Source organism: Arachis hypogaea, chromosome 16 (assembly GCF_003086295.3).
Source record: "Arachis hypogaea cultivar Tifrunner chromosome 16, arahy.Tifrunner.gnm2.J5K5, whole genome shotgun sequence".
Classification (NCBI taxonomy): domain Eukaryota; kingdom Viridiplantae; phylum Streptophyta; class Magnoliopsida; order Fabales; family Fabaceae; genus Arachis; species Arachis hypogaea.
In genome coordinates this window covers 79,642,243-79,654,027 of record NC_092051.1, presented here as the reverse complement: position 1 = coordinate 79,654,027, position 11,785 = coordinate 79,642,243, and the positions used below count along the sequence as shown (strand labels likewise).

Genomic DNA, 11,785 nt, shown 5'->3' with positions numbered 1-11,785 from the left:
TTGGTGCCGTTGCCTGGGATTGTTCGAGTTTGGACAATTGACGGTTCATCTTGTTGCTCAGATTAGGTAATTTTCTTTTTGTTTTCCTTTCAAAAATTTTTCACTTGTTTTCGAAAAAAAAATGTTTTCAAGAATATTATTTTTCTTAAGAATTTTTAAGAATGAATTCTAGTGTTTCATGAAGCATGTTGAAGCCTATCTGGCTGTAAAGCCATACCCAAACTGCTTTGGGATTGGTCTTCAACTAATCACCTCAATGGAGTCATGCCCAATTCTTCTGGATAGGGCATGTTAGGCTTGTCATGTCTGAATTACACTCATATTTTTATTAAAGCTTGGCTGGCTATTAAGCCATGCCTGACCCTTTGATTGGAGCTTTAAGACTAACATGGCAAGATTCCTGGAATTCATATTAAAAATTTTGGAATCCTTATTTTTATTTTTCACAATAATTTTCGAAAAAAATTAAAAGAAAATACAAAAAAATCATAAAATCATAAAAATCAAAAATAGTTTGTATTTCTTGTTTGAGTCTTGAGTCATATCATAAGTTTGGTGTCAATTGCATACGCATCTTGCATTTTTCGAAAATTTCATGCATTCATAGTGTTCTTCATGATCTTCAAGTTGTTCTTGGTCAGTCTTCTTGTTTGATCTTGATGTTTTCTTGTTTTGTGTCTTTTCTTGTTTTACATGTGCATTTTTTATTAGAGTCTAAACATGAAAGATTTCTAAGTTTGGTGTCTTGCATGTTTTCTTTGCATATAAAATTTTTCAAAAATATGTTCTTGATGTTTATCATGATATTCACGGTGTTCTTGGTGTTCATCTTGACATTCATAGCATTCGTGCATACATTCATAGTTTTGATCTAAAATTTGCATGCATTGCATCTTTTTCATGTTTTTCTCTCTCATCAAAAAAAAAAATTTTCAAAAATAAAAAAAAATATCTTTCCATTTTTCTTCTCATCAAATTCGAAAATTAGATTTGATTTTTTTTCAAAAATTTTTAAAATCAAGTTGTTTTTATGAGTCAAATCAAATTTTCATTTTAAAAAAATCTTATCTTTTTCAAAATCTTTTTCAAAAATCAAATCTTTTTTATTTTTCTTAGTTATTTTCGAAAATTACAAAAATATTTTTCAAAAATCTTTTCTTAATTTTGTCTCATAATTTTCGAAAATAACATCATCAAGTAATGTTTTGATTCAAAAATTTCAAGTTTGTTACTTGCTTGTTAAGAAAGATTCAAGCTTTAAGTTCTAGAATCATATCTTGTGATTTCTTGTGAATCAAGTCATTAATTGTGACTTTTAAAAAATCAAATCTTTTTCAAAACTAATTTCTATCATATCTTTTTAAAAAATATCTTCTCATCATATCTTTTTCAAAAATTTGATTTCAAAATATATTTTCTAACTTCCTAACTTCTTATCTTTTCAAAATTGATTTTCAAAATTTGTTTCAACTAACTAACTAACTTTTTGTTTGTTTCTTATCTTTTTCAAAACCACCTAACTAACTCTCTCTCTCTAATTTTCGAAAATATCTTCCCTCTTTTTCAAAATTTCTTTTTAATTAACTAATTATTTTAATCTTTGATTTAAAAAAAAATTCGAAAATTACTAACATTTTTCAAAAATTATTTTCGAAAATTTTCTTCTCTCTCATCTCCTTCTATTTGTTTATTCATCTACTAACATCTCTCCCTCTATTCAAAAAAAAAGGGATCTCTATTATTATTATTTTTCTGTGCCCTCTTCTTTGTCATATGAGCAGGAGCAAGGACAAGAATATTCTTGTTGAAGCAGATCCAGATCCTGAAAGGACTCTGAAGAGAAAACTAAGAGAAGCTGAATTACAACAAACCAGCAAGCACCTGTCAGAAATTATCAAACAGGAAAAGAAGATGGCAGCTGAAAATAATAATAATGCAAGGAGAATGCTTGGTGACTTTACTGCACCTAATTCCAATTTACATGGAAGAAGCATCTCCATTCCTGCCATTGGAGCAAACAATTTTGAGCTGAAACCTCAATTAGTTTCTCTGATGTAGCAGAACTGCAAGTTTCATGGACTTCCATCTGAAGATCCTTTTCAGTTCTTAATTGAATTCTTGCAGATATGTGATACTGTTAAGACTAATGGAGTAGATCCCGAAGTCTACAGGCTCATGCTTTTCCCTTTTGCTGTAAGAGACAGAGCTAGAGTATGGTTGGACTCTCAACCTAAGGATAGCCTGAACTCTTGGGATAAGCTGGTCAAGGCTTGCCTAGCCAAGTTCTTTCCTCCTCAAAAGCTGAGCAAGCTTAGAGTGGATGTTCAAACCTTCAGACAGAAAGAAGGTGAATCCCTCTATGAAGCTTGGGAAAGATACAAACAGTTGACCAAAAAGTGTCCTTCTGACATGCTTTCAGAATGGACCATCCTGGATATATTCTATGATGGTTTATCTGAGCTATCAAAGATGTCACTGGACACTTCTGCAGGTGGATCCACTCACCTAAAGAAAACGCCTGCAGAAGCTCAAGAACTCATTGACATGGTTGCTAATAACCAGTTCATGTACACTTCCGAAAGAAATCCTGTGAGTAATGGGACGCCTATGAAGAAGGGAGTTCTTGAAGTTGATACTCTGAATGCCATATTGGCTCAGAATAAAATATTGACTCAGCAAGTCAATATGATCTCTCAGAGTCTGCATGGAATGCAAGTTGCATCCAACAGTACTCAAGAGGCTTCTTATGAAGAAGAAGCTTATGATCCTGAGATCCCTGCAATAGCAAAGGTGAATTACTTAGGTGAACCTTATGGAAACACCTATAACTCATCATGGAGAAATCATCCAAATTTCTCATGGAAGGATCAAAAGCCTCAACAAGGCTTTAATAATGGTGGAAGAAACAGGTTTAACAATAATAAACCTTATCCATCATCCACTCAGCAACAGACAGAGAACTCTGAACAAAATACTTCTAATTTAACAAACTTAGTCTCTGGTCTATCTAAGGCCACTGTAAGTTTCATGAATGAAACAAGATCTTCCATTAGAAATCTAGAAGCACAAGTGGGTCAGCTGAGTAAAAGGATCACTGAAATCCCTCCCAGTACTCTCCCAAGCACTACAAAAGAAAACCCAAAAGGAGAGTGCAAGGCCATTGACATAAGCACCATGGCCGAACCTACAAGGGGAGTGGAGGACGTGAATCCCAAGGAGGAAGACCTCCTGGGACGTCCAGTGATCAATAAGGAGCTTCCCTCTGAGGAACTAAAGGACTCTGAGGATCATCTAGAGACCATAGAGATTCCATTGAACCTCCTTATGCCATTCATGAGCTTTGATGAGTATTCCTCTTCTGAAGAGAATGAGGATGTTACTGAAGAGCAAACTGCCAAGTTTCTTGGTGCAATCATGAAGCTGAATGCCAAATTATTTGGCATTGATGCTTGGGAAGTTGAACCTCCCTTGTTCATCAATGAACTAAGTGATCTGGATCAACTGACATTGCCTCAGAAGAGACAGGATCCTGGAAAGTTCATAATACCTTGTACTATAGGCACCATGATCTTTAAGGCTCTGTGTGACCTTGGTTCAGGGATAAACCTCATGCCCCTCTCTGTAATAGAGAAACTGGGAATCTATGGGGTGCAAGCTGCTAAAATCTCATTAGAGATGGCAGACAATTCAAGAAAACAGGCATATGGACAAGTAGAGGACTTATTAGTAAAGGTTGAAGGCCTTTACATCCCTGCTGATTTCATAGTCTTGGATACTAGAAAGGAAGAGGATGAATCCATCATCCTAGGAAGACCTTTCCTGGCCACAGCAAGAGCTGTGATTGATGTTGACAGAGGTGAACTAGTCCTTCAATGGAATGAGGACTCCCTTGTGTTTAAAACTCAAGGATCTCCCTCTGCAACCATGGAGAGGAAGCATGAAAAGCTTCTCTCAAAGCAGAGTCAACCAAAGCCCCCACAGTCAAACTCTAAGTTTGGTGTTGGGAGGCCACAACCAAACTCTAAGTTTGGTGTTGAACTCCCATATCCAAACTCTAAGTTTGGTGTTGGGAGGCCACAACCAAACTCTAAGTTTGGTGTTGAACTCCCATATCCAAACTCTAAGTTTGGTGTTGGAGAGTCTCAACAATGCTCTGAACATTTGTGAGGCTCCATGAGAGCCCACTGTCAAGCTATTGACATTAAAGAAGCGCTTGTTGGGAGGCAACCCAATTTTTATTTATCTAACTATATTTTTCTTAGTTATATGTCTTTATAGGTTCATGATCATGTGGAGTCACAAAATAAAGAGAAAAATTGAAGACGGAATCAAAAACAGCAGAAGAAAAATCACACCCTGGAGGAGCATCTGCCTGGCGTTCAACGCCAGAAGAGAGCATGGTTCTGGCGCTGAACACCCAAAATGGGCAGCATCCTGGCACTGAACGCCCAGAACAAGCATGGTTCTGGCGTTCAATGCCAGAAAAGGCAGTAAATGGGCGTTGAACGCCCAAAATGGGCACCAACCTGGTGCTGAACGCCCAGAGTTGTGTGCAAGGGCATTTTACATGCCTAAATTGGTGCAGGGATGTAAATGTCTTGACACCTTAGGATCTGTGGACCCCACAGGATCATCTCAGGATCTGTGGACCCCACAGGATCCCCACCTACCTCATCATCTCTCTTTCCATTCATGATCATCCCTTCTGTTTTCCATTTACCACTCACATCCATACACCCACTACCTTCAAAATTCAACATCTCTCTCCCACCCAATCCCACCCATATGGCCGAATACACACACACATCCATCTCCTCCATATCTTCTTTTTCTTCTTCTATTCTTTCTTCTTTTGCTCGAGGGCGAGCAACATTCTAAGTTTGGTGTGGTAAAAGCATAGCTTTTTTTGTTTTTTCCATAACCATTGATGGCACCTAAGGCCAGAGAAACCTCTAAAAAGAGGAAAGGGAAGACAAAAGCTTCCATCAAGGGTCTATAGCTCAATGGTAGAATATTTGACTGCAAATCAAGAGATCCCTGATATACCTCAGCGGAGACATTTTCTTCCACACAATTATTGGAAGCAACTAAGGGTGGAACATCAAGAGCACTCCATCATCCTTCATGAAATTAGAGAAGATCAAAAAGCAATGAGGGAGGAGCAACAAAGACAAGGAAGAGACATAGAAGTGCTCAAGGACATCATTGGTTCCTCAAGAAGGAAACGCCACCATCACTAAGGTGGATTCATTCCATGTTCTTATTTCTTCTGTTTTTCGTTTTCTATGTTATGTGCTTATCTATGTTTGTGTCTTCATTACATGATCATTAGTAGTTAGTGACTATGTCTTAAAGTTATGAATGTCCTATGAATCCATCACCTCTCTTAAATGAAAAATGTTTTAATTCAAAAGAACAAGAAGTACATGAGTTTCAAATTTATCCTTGAACTTAGCTTAATTATATTGATGTGGTGACAATGCTTCTTGTTTTCTGAATGTATGCTTGAACAGTGCATATGTCTTTTGAAGTTGTTGTTTAAGAATGTTAAATATGTTGGCTCTTGAAAGAATGATGACAAGGAGACATGTTATTTGATAATCTAAAAAACCATAAAAATGATTCTTGAAGCAAGAAAAAGCAGCAAAGAACAAAGCTTGCAGAAAAAAAAAAGAAAAAAAGAAAAGAGAGAATAGAAAGAAAAAGCAAGCAGAAAAAGCCAAAAGCTCTTAAAACCAAGAGGCAAGAGCAAAAAGCCAATAACCCTTAAAACCAAAAGGGAAGGGCAAATAAAAAGGATCCCAAGGCTTTGAGCATCAGTGGATAGGAGGGCCTAAAGGAATAAAATCCTGGTCTAAGCGGCTAAACCAAGCTGTCCCTAACCATGTGCTTGTGGCGTGTAGGTGTCAAGTGAAAACTTGAGACTGAGCGGTTAAAGTCAAGGTCCAAAGTAAAAAAAAGAGTGTGCATAAGAACCCTATACACCTCTAATTGGGGACTTTAGCAAAGCTGAGTCACAATCTGAAAAGGTTCACCCAATTATGTGTCTATGGCATTTATGTATCCGGTGGTAATACTGGAAAACAAAGTGCTTAGGGCCACGGCCAAGACTCATAAAGAAGCTGTGTTCAAGAATCATCATACTGAACTAGGAGAGGCAATAACACTATTCAAAATCTGAAGTTCCTATAGATGCCAATTATTCTGAACCTCAATGGATAAAATGAGATGCCAAAACTATTCAAGAGGCAAAAAGCTATAAGTCCCGCTCATATGATTGAAGCTCTGTTTCATTGATAGTTTGGAATTTGTAGTATATTCTCTTCTTTTTATCCTATTTGATTTTCAGTTGCTTGGGGACAAGCAACAATTTAAGTTTGGTGTTGTGATGAGCGGATAATTTATACGCTTTTTAACATTGTTTTTAGTATGTTTTTAGTAGGATCTAGTTACTTTTAGGGATGTTTTCATTAGTTTTTATGTTAAATTCACATTTCTGGACTTTAATATGAGTTTGTGTGTTTTTCTGTGATTTCAGGTATTTTCTGGCTGAAATTGAGGGACTTGAGCAAAAATCAGATTCAGAGGTTGAAGAAGGACTGCTGATGCTGTTGGATTCTGACCTCACTGCACTCAAAGTGGATTTTCTGGATCTACAGAACTCGAAATGGTGCGCTTCCAATTGCGTTGGAAAGTAGACATCTCGGGCTTTCCAGCAATATATAATAGCCCATACTTTGGCCAAGAATAGATGACGTAAGCTGGCGTTCAACGCCAGCTTTCTGCCCAAATCTGGCGTCCAGCGCCAGAAAAGGAGCCAAAACCAGAGTTGAACGCCCAAACTGGCACAAAAGCTGGCGTTCAACTCCAAGAAAGACCTCTACTCGTGCAACACTCAATCTCAGCCCAAACACACACCAAGTGGGCCCCGGAAGTGGATTTATGCATCAATTACTTACTCATGTAAACCCTAGTAGCTAGTTTATTATAAATAGGACCTTTTACTATTGTATTAGTCATCTTGGGAACCATCTTTGAATCTTTTGATCATCTTTGGACGCCTGGTTCTTAGATCAGAGGGACTGGCCATTCGGCCATGCCTGGACATATCACTTATGTATTTTTAACGGTAGAGTTTCTACACTCCATAGATTAAGGTGTGCAACTCTGCTGTTCCTCAAAGATTAATGCAAAGTACTACTGTTTCCTATTCAATTCTTCTTATTTTGCTTCTAAGATATTCATTCGCACTTCAACCTGAATGTGATGAACGTGACAATCATCATCATTCCCTATGAATGCGTGCCTGACAACCACTTTCGTTCTACATTCGAATTGAATGAGTATCTCTTAGATCTCTTAATCGGAATCTTCGTGGTGTAAGCTAGAATGATGGCGGCATTCAAGAGAATCCGGAAAGTCTAAACCTTGTCTGTGGTATTCCGAGTAGGATTCAATGATTGAATGACTGTGACGAGCTTCAAACTCGCGAGTGCTGGGCGTTAGTGACAAACGCAAAAGGAGGGTGAATCCTATTCCAGCATGATCGAGAACCGACAGATGATTAGCCGTGCTGTGACAGAGCATGTGAGCATATTTTTCACTGAGAGGAGGGGATGTAGCCACTGACAACGGTGATGCCCTTGCATAAAGCCAGCCATGGAATGGAGTAAGACTGATTGGATGAAGATAGCAGGAAAGCAGAGGTTCAGAGGAACGAAAGCATCTCCATTCGCTTGTCTGAAATTCTCACCAATGAATTACATAAGTATTTCTATCCCTATTCTATTAATTCATATTCGAAAACACCATTATCAATTATGTAAATGCCTAACTGAGATTTGCAAGGTGACCATAGCTTGCTTCATACCAACAATCTCCATGGGATTCGACCCTTACTCACGTAAGGTATTACTTGGACGACCCAGTGCACTTGCAGGTTAGTTACACGGAGTTGTGAACCATGGTCTTGGCATCATGTTTTTGGCGCCATGTCCAGGGAAAGAAAGAGCAATGAATTTTACATAATTAAAGTGTAATCACGATTCCGCGTACCAGCTTTCTAGCAATACATAATAATCCATACTTTTCCCAAGATTTGATGGCCCAAATTGGCGTTCCAAGTCAACTTAAAAATTCTGGCGTCAAAACGCTAGAACTGGCACAAAAGCTGGAGTTAAACGCCCAAACTGGCACAAAAGCCGGCGTTTAACTCCAAAAAAAGTCTCTACATGTGAAAGCTTCAATGCTCAGCCCAAGCACACACCAAGTGGGCCCGGAAGAAGATTTCTGCGTTAATTACTTATTTCTGTAAACCCTAGGCTACTAGTTCTCTATAAATAGGACCTTTTACTATTGTATTTTTAATCTTGGTTCTTCGGATTCCCTCTCTGGGGCCGAATCCAATAACCACCATTATCACTTTTGTATTTTCAACGGTGGAGTTTCCACACACCATAGATTAAGGTGTGGAGCTCTGCTGTTCTTCATAAATTAATGCAAAGTACTACGGTTTTTCTATTCAATTCACGCCTACTTCTTCTCTAAGATATTCATTCGCACACAAGAACATGATGAATGTGATGATTATGTGACACTCATCACCATTCGCACCTATGAACGCGTGCCTGACAACCACTTCCGTTCTACAAGCAAACAAGCTTGAATATGTATCTCTTGGGTTTCTAATCTAAGATTAGAACCTTCGTGGTATAGGCTAGAATTATTGGCGGCCATTCCTGAGATCCGGAACGTCTAAACCTTGTCTGTGGTATTCTGAGTTGGATCTGGGAAGGGATGACTGTGACGAGCTTCAAACTCGCGAGTGTTGGGCGTGTGACAGACGCAAAAGGATCAATGGATCCTATTCCAACATGATCGAGAACCGACAGATGATTAGCCGTGCGGTGACAGCGTGCATAGAACATTTTCACCGAGAGGACGGGAAGTAGCCATTGACAACGGTGATGCCCAACATAAAGCTTGCCATGGAAAGGAGTATGAATGATTGGAAGAAGGCAATAGGAATGCAAAGGTTTAGGAGGAACAAAGCATCTTCATACGCTTATCTGAAATTCCTACCAATGAATTACATAAGTATCTCTATCTTTATTTTATGTTTTATTCATCTTTAATTATCAATCCTCCATAACCATTTGAATTCGCCTGACTGAGATTTACAGGATGACCATAGCTTGCTTCAAGCTGACAGTCTCCATGGGATCGACCCTTACTCACGTAAGGTATTACTTGGACGACCCAGTGCATTTGCTGGTTAGTTGTGCGGAATTGTGACAAAGTGTGATTCACGTTTGAGAGCTCCAAGTCTTTGGTGCCATTGTTGATGATCACAATTTCGTGCACCAGACGACCACAATGCCCTCCTCACACCCTAGAATGTCACATCCATATGATCAATAGAGGATTTGCAAGGGGAAGAGTGACAAAGTTCTCACGAAAGAGACATCTCAAGGAGGTATATCAGGTCGGAGAAAGTAGCCGGTCAACCGACCTGCCCACCACCTCTTTTACGAAGGAGGACGCGCAGGGCCTGTTGCCCGAACATAACAACCCTATGGTGATAACCATAATCATGGCCAATGCAAACCTCCATTGCACCTTGATAGATTATGGAACGTCAGCCGACATCCTATTCAAGTCTGCCTTTGACAAGGCCGGACTAGAAGTAAACGACTTAAACGCATATCCTAACAGCTTATTCGGACTTGGGGATACCCCAATCTGACCCTTAGGATACATCTCGTTATACACTACCTTTGGAAAGTGTACACGGTCAAGGACCTTAAGCATCGATTACATCGTAGTCGACGTGAATTCAGCCTATAACGCCCTAATAGGATGAACAACCCTGAACAAGCTGGCTGCCGTCATCTCTACTCCTCAGCTCTGCATGAAGTTCCCTACAAATCAGGGAATCGCCACTGTAAAGAGGGACTAAAAGCTCGCAAGACAATGCTATAATAAGAGCCTTAGACTGAAAAATAATTCAGGAGGAAAGGAAGTCAACACCATCGAGTTAGGAGGAACGCGAGTCCACGATGAGCTGCCCCTCCCCCCCGGATCTAAAGGCAAAACCGAGGAGGTCCAAATCGGAAACGCTCCCGACAAGACAACGAGCATAGGAGCGAACTTAGAGAGTAAAAAAAATCAACTCGTCGACTTACTAAGGAAAAACTTCGACCTCTTTTCCGGGAAAGCCTCTGACATCCCCGGCATAGACCCCGACCTGATATGCCACTAGCTTGCTGTATACCCTGGCTCCCGACCTGTTTAGCAGAAGCGCAGAAAGCTCGGACCTGAGCGGACACAGGTCGTGGAGGAACAAGTGCAGGCCTTGCTGGAGGCAGGATTCATAAGGGAGGTAAAATATACACTCTAGCTAGCCAACGTCGTATTGGTGAAAAAACCAAATGGGAAATAGAGGATGTGTGTGGACTACACTGATCTTAACAAAGCCTGCCTCAAAGATCCCTACCCACTACCAAGCATCGATGCTTTAGACGATGCAGCATCAGGCTATAAATATCTCTCCTTCATGGATGCCTACTAAGGATACAACCAAATCCTAATGTACATCCCGATTAAGAAAAGACCCTGTTCATAACCCTGAGGGCAAACTACTGCTACGTGGTAATGCCTTTCGGATTAAAGAACGCGGGTGCTACATATCAATGATTGATGAATAAAGTATTTTCCATCCACAAAGGAAAATTAATGGAAGTTTATGTGGACGACATGCTCGTTAAAACTCAAGAAGATGAGATGCTAGTATCTGACCTCTCTGAGGTATTTTCCACCATAAAGAAGCATAAGATGAGACTAAATCCCACAAAATGTACATTCCCAGTAGAAGCAAACCCGGACAAGTGACGGGCTATACTCAACATGAAAAGCCCGACCTACATCAAAGAGGTCTAGCATCTATACGGAAGGTTAATAGCCCTATCCAAGTTCTTAGCTGGATCGGCCCTAAAGTCACTCCCCTTATATTTAATCTTGAGAAAAGGAAAACAGTTCGAGTGGACCCTAGAATCCGAAAAGGCCTACCAAGGCTTCAAGGCATTCTTGGGGCAACTACCCATCCTTACCTGACCTATCCAAGGGGAAGAACTCATGCTATACCTGTCAGTGGGAAATCGAGCAATAGCCTCGGCCTTAGTCCGAGAAGACGATAAAGGGCAATAACCCAACTACTTCGTCAGCAAATCTTTGCAAGGGGCCAAGCTAAACTATCAGAAGATAGAAAAATTTGCTTACGCGCTCATCCTCACATCCCGAAGGCTCTGCCCATACTTCCAGTCCCACACCATTAAGGTCCATATTAATAAGCTAATGAAACACATTTTACAGAAGACGAACCTAGCGGGGAGACTCCTACAATGGGCAGTAGAGCTGTCCGAGTTTGATCTCTGGTATAAAACTCAGACAGCCATTAAATCCAAGTATTTGGCCGACTTCGTCGCTGAATACACCGATAGCCCAGAGGCGCCCGTCATGTGGAGCCTGTACGTTGACGGCTCGTCAAACAAATCCAGAAGCGGCGCAGACGTCATACTAGAAAATGACCAAGGAACTTGGATAGAACTATCCCTAAAATTTTCCTCTAACAACCAAGCAGAATATGAAGCACTACTATCTAGCTTGAAGCTGGCTAAAGAAGTCAGAGCGGAAAAAGTAATAGTCTTTAGTGACTCACAAGTGGTCACCTCACAAATTAATGGGAACTACCAAGCTGAAGACCCCATTATGAAAAGGTATCTAGAAA

At 39.9% G+C, this 11,785-nt stretch overlaps 1 non-coding gene across 1 annotated transcript; it reads right to left on the bottom strand.

Annotated features, from left to right (window-relative positions):
- Window positions 1–2,307: 2,307 nt before the first annotated feature.
- Window positions 2,308–2,415, bottom strand: LOC112761399 (small nucleolar RNA R71). The gene has a single exon (XR_003181794.1). It is a non-coding gene; the product is annotated as a small nucleolar RNA R71 (small nucleolar RNA).
- Window positions 2,416–11,785: the final 9,370 nt, after the last annotated feature.